The 11,228-nt window shown below is 51.3% G+C and overlaps 1 protein-coding gene and 1 long non-coding RNA gene across 8 annotated transcripts in view; one reads left to right on the forward strand and one right to left on the reverse strand.

Annotated features, from left to right (window-relative positions):
* Positions 1-11,228, reverse strand: part of Rph3al (rabphilin 3A like (without C2 domains)) — a 138,912-nt gene that overhangs the window by 24,282 nt on the left and 103,402 nt on the right. The window lies entirely within an intron of this gene.
* Positions 5,199-7,290, forward strand: LOC129685958 (uncharacterized). Its single transcript, XR_008721568.1, has 2 exons — positions 5,199-5,603; positions 6,880-7,290. It is a non-coding gene; the product is annotated as an uncharacterized LOC129685958 (long non-coding RNA).

Consider the following 11,228-nt stretch of genomic DNA (forward strand, 5'->3'; position numbering starts at 1 on the left):
TCCTCCCAGGCTGGCGGTGGCCAGCGCTCTGTCCAGCAGGTGCCTTCCTCCTAGAGCTCAGGAAGGGTTACAGAGGGCTTACAGGACAGCCAGGCTAGGCCATATCACGGTATCTGGAAGCTTTCCCTTGAGGGCTTCTGCACAGACGAGGAAAAGACTGGAATCTCCAAGAGCCTCAGATTAGCATTCAGAGCAGCAACTGAGATAAGCCCCAAAGCCTTGATGCCTACTTCAGAGTCAGCCAAGAGCTGCATGATCTCCTTTTTATGAAGGGAATGTGCTCTGGGTATTCAGTAAGGAGAGCGGGGGGGGGGGTAAGGGAGGGCTGGGGTCACCTTCCCAGAGAAAAGCCAGGCTTGGTGGGTTCCATGCAGACACACAGTCAGTCCTAAGTACATCACCCAGATGTGTGGTGAGGACACACAGATCTCCTGGACCCTCAGTTTCCCCACCACCAGGCAGATCTGGGATGGTGCTGTCTCATGGCGTGGCCAGGAGGATCAGACCCACGAGTGGACTTAAAACCTCAAATCCTTGCTCTAGGTTCGGGGCAGCCGCCCCATAGATGCCATGGTTGCCATCAACATTGTCACCCTCTGTGACAAGCATGGACAGCATTATCCTCTATGGGCCAAAATTTTATTTAAAATGAAGAACCTAATCCCAGCACTGGCTGACTGTGAAGACAGTGTGTGGCTTCCGACTCCCTAAATGTCGATGGTGCCATATTTAAACTGTGGCCTATTATAAGCTGAGAGAGGGCAGGGAAAGGGAGAGGCAGAGCTTAAGGGAACAACTAACCCAGATCATGTACATTTGGGAAGCCTGAGGATAAACCAAGATGTCGTGGTGGGATGTCTCTGAGCCCTCAGTGTGCAAATGTGCACAGCATTCTCCAACAGGACAGGAGAGCACACCATGTTCCCTAGAATCCGCTCACCACTCTCCACACAGTTAGGAGCACTGGCTTCTCTTCTAGAGGACCCGGGGTCAGTCACAGCACCCACATGGTAACTCCAGTTCCAGGGTATGTGGTGCTCTCTTCTGAGCTTCGCGGGGTCCTGTCTGCATGCTATGCATCAAATTAAAACAAATAAATCTTTGTAGAAGGAGGGAGGGGCTGGGTGGGATGGCCTGAGGACCTGTCCCACAGTGGAAGGAGAGAACAGACTCATACAGGCTGTCCTCTTTCCTCTATATCCACACTAAATAAAAATGTAAAAACAAGTCTGGCCGCATGACACACATGGAGGCCCTCCCCAGGCATGGGCACGGTGCTCCAGGAATTCCCAGTGCCTGGAAAGGAACCAAAGAAACCTCTAGCCTTCATCAATTATTTCATCTCAGGCATTTTGTTATCGTAACAGACAACAGACTAAGATAATAGCAGACACACTGGTCTAAAATCTACAAAGCGTAAGAGTGGGAAGTCTCCTTCCCACTTCCCAGAACATACGGTGCCAACAGTTCCTTGAGGAAGCTTTGGGGTTGATGCCCCGTTTTCCAGATGGGAAAGTCGAGACCTCAACAAATTCGGCTACTTGCCCAAAGTCAGCACAGACAGGGCTCACGCATCCAGGCTGGCCCCTTCCCCACCATGTACCATGACAACTGCTCTATGTTAAGAAATGGTTTCCACCAACATGCAGCGCTGCCTTCCCCCCCCCCCCCACTCCCGAATCAGGTCGGCCATGTTCAGGTTCGGCCTAATGAATCTAGCCCCTGCGGAAGACACTGGAACTGTCCCTCTCTTTTACTCTTGGGAGCAGGCTAGGTCTCTTTACAACACACTCATCACATACTTGTTGGTTACGGCCACACACACACATTGAGATGAGATGGCCCAGGAGAGAGAACACGCGCCACGTGCACAGAAACATACAGGGCCGGGACCTCAGGTCAGGCCCCTGAATCAGCTTCCGTGGGAGAGGCATGGCCGGGTCCCGAAGTCACCCAATGGAGGTGCTGCAGGGTGGACGACACTCGCCCTCCGGCTCCTCTTTTTGTCTCTCAGGCCTGGCAGCCGCCCCTTACTTTCTCTCCCCGAGTTTGCTCGTTTCAGCTGCCACATGTCAGTGGTGGTGTCTAGAAGCGAGCTTTCGGCCCTGGCTTACTTCACGTAGCCCAGTTGTCAGGGTTCATACATGCTGCAGCGTCTGCCTGAGGCTGGAGATGGTCCTACTGTGTGTGTTCCATGGCATTCTGTACAGCCAATGTTTTTCTGTCCATAGACACTTGGGCCACCCGCACCCCTTAATTTGCAACAGTCTCCCTCACCAGGCTCTCTCATCCGGGAAGGAGAGCCATGGCTGTCCGCTCACCACTGTTCCTTCAAGCTCCTGACACACATCTACACATCTCGATACTGAGTAGATAGACACTCAGCAAACACTGGTTAAACGATGGAATTGATGACTGTGAGTACTCTTCCGGAACATATACCAACTCACAGGGCCAGGCAGTCCCCTTCCTGAGGAAGGGGGCTAGCATGGCAGGAAAGTGCTTTGCCATGGTACCATGTCCCCAGTCTAGGGAGTGGCCTGGTAGTTTCTTTTTCTTCCTTCCTTCCTTCCTTCCTTCCTTCCTTCCTTCCTTCCTTCCTTCCTCCCTCCCTCCCTCCCTCCCTTCCTTCCTTCCATCCTTCCTCCCTTCCTCTCTCTCTCTCTCTTTCCTTCCCTTTTTTTTTTTTTTTTGGTTTTTTGAGATAGGGCTTCTTGGTATGGCCTTGGCTTCTTATTTTTGGCCAAATGGACTTATTATTTTGGATTCAAAGAAGGGTTAGAGGAAACACCTAACAGTGTTAGTGGAGAGCAAGCCCCAGGCACCTCCCTGATGGTGCCCTTCCTGCTGCTCCCAGGCATGGCACAGACGCCAGAACCCATGCTTCAGCCCTGCCACCTACTACAACTACGTGTCTTCACCCCTCCTCCCTGTCAAATTACTCTCAGCGCATCGCCTCATGAAGACGGCAAAGGAACACAGGATCTAAAGTACCAGGCTGAGCAGTGCGAAGCTGTCAGGAGTCTACCTTTTTTTTGGGGGGGGGGGAGTATTCAATCACCTAAACTTTTAACAAACCTTATCAACTTTACCTCAGCATTTACACTCCATGTACACAACCCTCCGGCCAGCCAGGCTCGTGTCTCCCCAGGGCTCAGCGGGCAGGTTTGAGGCATGTCATTTCTGAAGGATTCTGGGCTGATTCCCAACCGTGTTGTCACTGTTACCCAGGCATGGATGGTCCCATAGCATACCCTGCCACGCAGAATGGCTGGGGAGAGGCACTTCCTGAGGCCCTCCCCCAGAGCACGGGTGTGTGGGTGTGTCACTCAGCACAGAAGTGTGCCTGTGCACATGTCTACCAAATGCACTCTCAGTGTTTTGAAAATCACCTTCTACGTGGCTGAGCAGGCCTGGTGAGGCGAGCGGTGGAGATGCCGCTGGGCCAAGCTCTGAGCGGCAATCCCATCCATGCCTGTCCATGCACAGCCCGGCCTTCTCCGGCCTCACTGTCCTCCCCCCTCTACAACCTGCACAACAATGGCTTCCAATCGTATGACGTCTGCCCAGCACATCCAGGCCCATCATTGCCCAGCCACTCGGCCCCACCCCAAGAACGGCTCAGGACAAGCCCTCCTCGGAGTCTAACCCCCACGCCGCGCTAGGCCCACAGACGGGAGAGCACTCTGTGCTGGAGAAGCTAAGTGTTGAAGCGCAGCTCCACTCTGCTCCCCATGTGTGGTTTGCTGTGATAAGACCAGCAAAGCAGCCAGCCTTGAAAGTGCCATTTAATGAGAAAAGACCCACACGGCTGCCATGGTGCTCGAAGGGCGTCTGGCCGCACGTCTGGCTGCATTTAACGCTCTGCTCTCCGGTAGCACTGCTTTGTGCTGGGTTTCGAGGGTTTCATTACCATTTCAGCTCACAGGGGCCAACCTGCCCGCAGATACTGATAGATATTAGCCAAGCTGTTCCCGGGGAGTTTTAATTACCACAATAACAACCGCTAATCACTGGAGGTCCCTAAATGGCTGTGGCAGGAGCAGGTGGGAATTGCCCAGGCTCTGGCAGAGGGAAGGGGACAGTCTCAGGAAGTGGCTGTGAGCGAGGATGGAGAAAGGGAGGCCGAAGACTCCGGTCTGCCCACTGCCCAGCCCTTTGCCGGTCTGACCTCGGTTATGACCCCAGTGTTCCCGGTGTATCTCACTGCCTGTCTGAATCTTCACTGACTTCTCTGGCTTGCCCATTCTCCCTGCCCCTCATCCCACAGAGGGGAAGGGCAGTTTCCACATGCTGTTCCTGGCAGTCCCTGCAGCCAGGTCTCCCATAGGACATCCATATCCCCCTAGGAATTCTTCCATGCCAGAACTTGCAGAGTCAAGGCCCTTTTGCCATGCTTCCAAGGCTATCAGGTACCACTGGGACAAGCCATCACTGGGCTGGAGTTCCTGCTTGTCTACTGTTTGCCTGCCTGTTCCCCCTGCCAAGTGTCTGTGTCTTTCTGTCTGCCTGCCTGTCTCTCTTGAGAGAGGATTTCACTGTGTGGCTTTGGCTGGCCAGGAACTTGCTATGGAGACCAGGCTGGCCTCAAACTCAGAGATATAAGCCTGCCTCTCCTCCTGAGTGTGGGGTGGGGATTAAAGGTGTGTACCTTCATGCGTAGCTCTCTCTATTCTTTTGACTAGGGGCAGGGCTGTGTCTGAGCCATCCCTAACCTTAGTGAGCAATCGACTATGTGAGTGGCCAACAGAACAAACAGATAAGGCACAGCAAACAAAGCATGGACTCTTGTCCTCAAGGAGAATGTCCTGCTGCTCTACAAGCTCCAGGCTGACCCAGCCCCGAAAGCAACAGGAACTGGCCTGTGACAATATGGTCCTTTTTACACTGTGGTCATCATAAAGGACTACCTGCTATGGTAGAGAAGAGACAGCCTTCCCTAATGCATCTTGAGCATACACATGCATGCATACATATATGTATGTATATACATACATACATACATGCACAGAGAGAGACACCACAGAGACAGACAGTGAGAGAGTGAGTGAATTCTGGTTCCCCAGGAGTTGCCAGACAACCTGGCCACCAGAAGCCCATAGCCCTGCCTCCTGCCACGCCCCATGCCTTGCAGCTAAACCCCGATGTTTTCTCTCCTTTGAACATACTAAGCTCTTTTTTGCCTGCAAATCTTTGTAGATGTTTCTCTTCCCTTCTGCAGATGAGCTCTTATTTCACTAGTGGGAAATCACATTTATCTAGAATTTTTCAGAGAGAGAAAGCTTTCCCTCTCTCCAGTCAGGTCACGGAACTTTGCTATACTAGGACCACCTCTGTACCTGCTTGTCTCTTGGCAGGTGGGAAGTTCTGAGGCAGCAGGAACCACCCAGAGCCCCCTTCAGAACGAGAAGCCACATGAAGAAGTCTGTCCCACCAATCTACATTTCTGCTGCTCTATCTCCTCCACCCCAGTGCTGGACAAGAACCCCATGAAAAGGCCCAAAGTCTGCTGGAAATACTCCAACTAGCCAAACCATGGTGGCCCGTGTCTTCCCTCGTCTCCTGTGGCTTAAGCAGCATGGTGGTCCCATCGTTCACAGTCTGTGAGTAATAAACCCATCTTTGCACAGTACCACTCAGCTACCTCTGTAAATCAGGACCTGGGTACAAATCATTGAGCTTGGAAGAATTAATGACAGTTAAATAATAGAACCTCAACCTGCCAGTAAAGGTAAGATCTAGAAAAGCAGGGGGGTGTGAGCACTGGGGAGGAGGGAGAGAAGCCTCCACAGCTCCGGGGCTGGGGTGCAATGCTATGGAAATGAAGGCGGCGATATCACATAGAGTTACAGATGTAATTAAAGGGCTACAAGATATTAAAATGATCATAAATTAGGAGGGGAGAGAGGAAGCAGAGCAGACAAGGCCGGCAGCTCCTCACCTCCAACAGCATGAGTCAATAGCAGGCATCTTGTGTTGCTGAGTCACAAGGAGCGTGATGAGGAGGCCCAGCACGAGAACGCCGTGGGCTGAGGGAGGCCTGGCCTGCGGCTGCCTCTGCTGGCTGACACTTGGCCAAACAATTTGATTCTTTTTTCTTCTAAACCACATGCATTCCTCTGATTAAAGTGAAAACAGAGCGGATCTGTAATTGAATGTTGATGCTATTTAATCCCTGGGTTGCATGGCGGGTCTGCATGTGCGGAGCTGGAGTGTCTGGCTGGAATACTGAATCTCGATGTGGCTTCAGGGAGAGAAGCGAAGAGCACAGGAGAGGGGAGGAATGCAGAAACTGAAATGTTTCTGTAAGTGGAGCAAGACAGGAGAAGACATGCCCCCCTGGCTCATTGCCCCCATCCAGCCGCCAGAGCCAGGATTTTGATGGTAGGAAGCACAGAGATGAAGGTGAGCAAAGCTGAGGCAGGAGGGAGGAAGGAACAAGGCCCAGGCACCCCACAGCTGGAGGAAGCCATGCTCTTCCGGGAGGCCGCTGGACAGTATCCCATGGCTAGGTTTCTGTGGTGACAAGCTGGCTATGAAAAGCCATGGGGAGAGGCTGGAGAGATGGCTCAGAAGTTAGGAGCAAGCACTGCTCTTGCAGGAGACCCAAGTTTGATTCTCAGGTGGTTCACAACTGCCTGTAACTCTAGTTCCAGGGGATCCGACATGCTCTGGCTCCCTTGGGCTCCTGCACACACATGGAATACATAAACTCACGCAGGCACACACAACAGACACACAAATAAAAATAAATGAATCTTTAAAAAGCAAAGCCATGGTGAACCTGGCCCCTTCCCCCAACTCAGTGGCCCAGAAGTTATACTGGCAAAGTGGTATTCTCTCCCACAATCCCTAGCACTTTCCCTTTTTTATTTTCAGTTGGGTGGGCCTTGCAGACTGGTTTCTGCAAAGAACATGGCAAGAAAATAAAGGGACACTGTGCCATCAACAAAATGTGCCAGAACATGCCATGACCATTCACAAGTGAACCCAAGGATCAGGTCTCTGGAAGCAACCCAGGCCCAGAGAGATTTGCCACAAAGATGGGAGCTCCACATGCTGACAGAACAAAGCATGGCCCATGCTGTCCCTGTGTGCATCTCTCCAGGAAACTCACTGAGTCCAGGAGACGCTGAGTACGCTCTACGGGGCACCCACGTCCTTGCAAGCACGTGTAAACATCCTCGGGATCAGTGTGGATGAGACCTAACTGCTGAGTATCAAAACAACAGCAACAAACAAACACAAAAGAGAAGAAAAGAAACAATAAAAGCGCCATGACAGACCAGAGTGTCAGGCTGGGCGTGCTCTCATTTGGATTTGTCATCTTAAAGACTCGTGTACTTAGGGCTTGTCCCCAGTCCATGGTGCCATTGGGAGGTGGGAGATCTTTAAGAGTGGGGCCTAGTGGGTCTGCAGCCTCCTCCTGTCCCAGCCATGATGTGAGCAGTTTTGCGAGAAATGCTCTGTTGCTCAAACCAGGTCAAGTCCACTCAGCTCCACAGTTCCAACAACTGTCCCACAAGCCTTTAGACTTGCTCCAGCCTGAGGTAGGTGCTGGGAACTGAACTCAGGTCCTCCATAAAAGTACCCAAGAGCTTTTAACCACTGAGCTATTTCTCCAGCCCCCCAGGTTTTCCTTTTTCTTTTTTTAATTAAAATAAAGCCACACCTTTTACTATATATCTTGTATGTTTGGGAGTGAGCCACAGCACTCTGGAGTCAGAGGACACTGGGCAGGAGTCAGTCCTTCCTCATATGCTCTGGGTTCCAGGGGTTGAACTCGGGCCATCAGATTTAGTGGCAAGCACCTTTACTGGCCGAGCCATCTTGTCAGATCTTGCTTGGGGCTTTTCCTGCTCTGAGCAAGAGTGTAAAGCAGGTGGCCACATTTGTAACCAAGAAACCAGAGTGTGGAAGAGGCTGGCATCTGCCCTTCTTAGGGTCAAGATGGAGCCCTCTCTATTCGCTCATTCAGCAGGGCTGCGATTCTGATCATAGCAGGAGCTGTGGACCAACCAGCAAGAGAAAAACACTGCTCAAAGGTGTGGTAGCTCAGCTGACCCAGAGGGATTAAAATAAAAGGTTCAAGAGCCAGAAGGCAGGCGAGGGACTGTGGTATTAGAAAATTCAGCGCCCAAGGGGGTAAAGGCCAGATTGAGTTTAAACCGCTGACAGGAACAGAGCTACAAAATATAATAATATAAAAGAAATTATATTTAAACAGTAGCTATAAAAGAATTGGGTAATAATAGGATCCAAAGTTCTAGCAGTGAAAACCAAAAGGCTACAAATAAAAGCCCATTTTTCATGATGATGGAGGAGTTTTTTTCCTATTATAATGTAAGTGATGAAACAAGATTACTTTGAATATTCAAAAAGTTATACATATATAATTTAAGTCAATCAGTAAGTCAATCAATCTTTTTATCTATGACAATCAACAAAATTAAAACTTGGCAGGTTTGTCATTTTAGCATACTTAATTTTCTTAGCTTTTTTCTTTAAGACAAGGTCTCACTGGGCATAAGGGTGCATGCCTTTAATCTTAGCACTGGGGAGGCAGAGGCAGGCTGATCTCATGAGTTCGGGACCAGCCTGGTCACAAAGCTGTTCTAGAACAGCCAGAACTACATAGTGAGTGAGACTCTGTCTTAAAAAAAAAAAATCTCACACACACAAAAAGACAAGGTGTCAGATGTAGCCCTGGCTGATCTCCCTAATGCTGGGATTAAGGGCGTGTGCCCCACAATTTTCTTATCCTTTCTGTACCTGTCTCTTTCTCTCCTGCCTCCAGCACACTTATGGAGGTCAGATGACAATTTGAGGAGTCAGTTCTCTCCCTATATCACGTGGGTGTCAGGACTCGAATTTGAATGGTCAGATTTGGCGGTGAGTGCCTGTCCCTGCTGCGCCATCTTTCCAACCCTGGCCACTCTCTTTTTGGAGACAGTTCCTCCCTGGCTGGCCAGTGAGCCCCTGGAGGCTGCCTGTCTCTCTGTCTCTCCTTACACGTAGGCCATCACGCCTGCTGTTTCACACGGGTCCTCATGCTTGCCAGGAGGCAGTCACCCGCCCTCCTCCTCTAAGCTGCTCTGTGCTGCAGCCTTTTTGTTGGTTTGTTGGCAGACTGGAGTTAGCCACTGTGCCTTGCCTCTCGCCTTGCCTCCAGAGGGGGAGCAGTGGGTATTCTTCAGATGGCCTTTATCAGCCACCTCTTGTGGGTTCAGACTGAGCTCGGAGGACAAACACCAGTGCTCGTGGGGACAGGCTGCCCCCCGCCCAGTAAATCTTCCCCGCTGCACAGGGCCCTCCGTGTTAGGCACAAGCTGGAGTCTGTATCGGAGGTGGGGTGTGGGAGAACCAGGGCCACAGGCAGAGCTGCCTCTCCCTAGCTGCTTCCCTCCCTACCCAGACAGCTCTCAGCTCTCATCCACCTGAGGTGTTAATGAGAGGCTGGACCCCTCCCGGGGCAATTAGCACATTTGCATTTTGAAGAATAACACTTATTTTTTTTCTTTTCTTTTCTTTTCTTTGGTGGTGCTGGGGATGAAGTCCTGTGTCTGAGGCCTGTCAGGCAAGGGCTGGACCACTGGATCCCTTCCATTCAGCAATACCATCAGTGTCAGGATAATAGTTTAAAATGCACTGCATTTGCATGTGTGTGCATGTATGTGTATTGGCTAGTCAGGAAGAATATGCTTCTGCCTACCCTGAACCCCAGGGGAGCCTGCCCCTGGGTCTCCTGGGTAAGTGGCTCTCCCTTCTGGGGGCTCCCTACACTCCATGCCTGCCATGCAGAGCCCTGACCTCACCAGGACACTGGAAACTAAGGCAGAGAGCACCCTCAAGACACCCTGTCCTCTGAGCCCTGCCGGCAGGAAGCTGAGCTCAGCACAGTGGAGCCCTGAATTCCCAGGGGCTGAGCAAGCCTCCTCTTCAACTCAAGTGGGCTTTGAGCAACTAGGCCAGCCTGGGAGACTGGATAGAGAAAGAGAGAGAGAGAGTGAGAGAGAGAAAGAAAGAGAGAAATACTGTGAAGTTTTTTTTCTTTATTTTTGGTAATTCAAACAGCATGGCTGGATTATTTCAGAACTAGAGGGAATGCTCTGGCTTCCATGAAGCAGCTCTGTAACAATTACCCCACCATAATAAACAAGGGAAGCTTGCCAGTGTCACAGCCAGTGGAACCAGAGGGTTCCGATGGACAGGCTATGCTCCTGCATCAGGGGTAGGCTGGCTGGCCCTGATCTAGCCCCAACTTCTTTCTGCAGCCTTGTAGCCCACCCTCAGGATTATCCCTCCAACCCTGTATGTCCCATGCTATCTGGGGTGTGGAAAGGTCTTCATAAGCACCCCGCAACACACACACACAAGGACCCTCTGGTCCGGAGCGCTGCCCCCACCCTCCAACCTGGCTGTTTCTGCTAGCTCAGCAAATCCACAGGGAGAAAAGGCTCTCTGCGTCTTCTATACCACTGGATTGTCAGCACTTTGCAAACACTTCCCCTTCCCCTGAATTCATAAGCAGCATGAAATCCCTCTGAGTCCCTACAGTGGCCTCCCCTCCCATTCTGCCATAGCTCCGGGGGGAGCATGCTCAGGTGGTGTTTGGTGGGGAAGCCGAGCTCTGGCCTCAGATGGACTGGGCTGCACACAGGAAATGAATGGAGGCTGTGAGCAGAAAATTGCACAGGCCAATTATAGCAAGCCAGGTCTTCTCGGAGGAGCGTCTCAATTTTGATTCAATTCCCAGAACAACAAATATGCCAGTGTTTAAACACAGCCCGAGCCACAGCGATACCACCGGCCCCTGAATGGCAGAGCTCTCAGGTGGGGGCTGCGGGGGTCTTCAGTGCAGGACGTATTCTCAGTGGCGTGTTTTGCGACTGCTTCATTTTCAATCTGCTTTGTTTCTCTTGGGAAAACCTTTCATTCTTGGGCCCCTCTACCTTTCTGACTCATTGTTCCCTCATTCTGTTTGGTTATTTCCTCCTCCTCCTCCTCCTCCTCTTCTTCCTCTTCCTCTTCTCCTCCTCCTCCTCCTCTTCTTCTTCTAAAAATCCCGTTTTCTGGGAGGTCTCAGAGCTATTTCTCTGAATCACTAATTCAAGCTTCTCATTTTGTTGGGTTTGGGGGATTTTCTGTTATCCTTAGGGGTGCACTGGTGACATCAAACACGTGTGCAAAGCTTATTCCACGCACAGCACCTTCCATGGCCCATCTTC

Source organism: Psammomys obesus, unplaced genomic scaffold (genome assembly GCF_907164565.1).
Source record: "Psammomys obesus unplaced genomic scaffold, mPsaObe1.curated_primary_1811, whole genome shotgun sequence".
In the NCBI taxonomy this organism is placed as follows: Eukaryota; Metazoa; Chordata; class Mammalia; order Rodentia; family Muridae; genus Psammomys; species Psammomys obesus.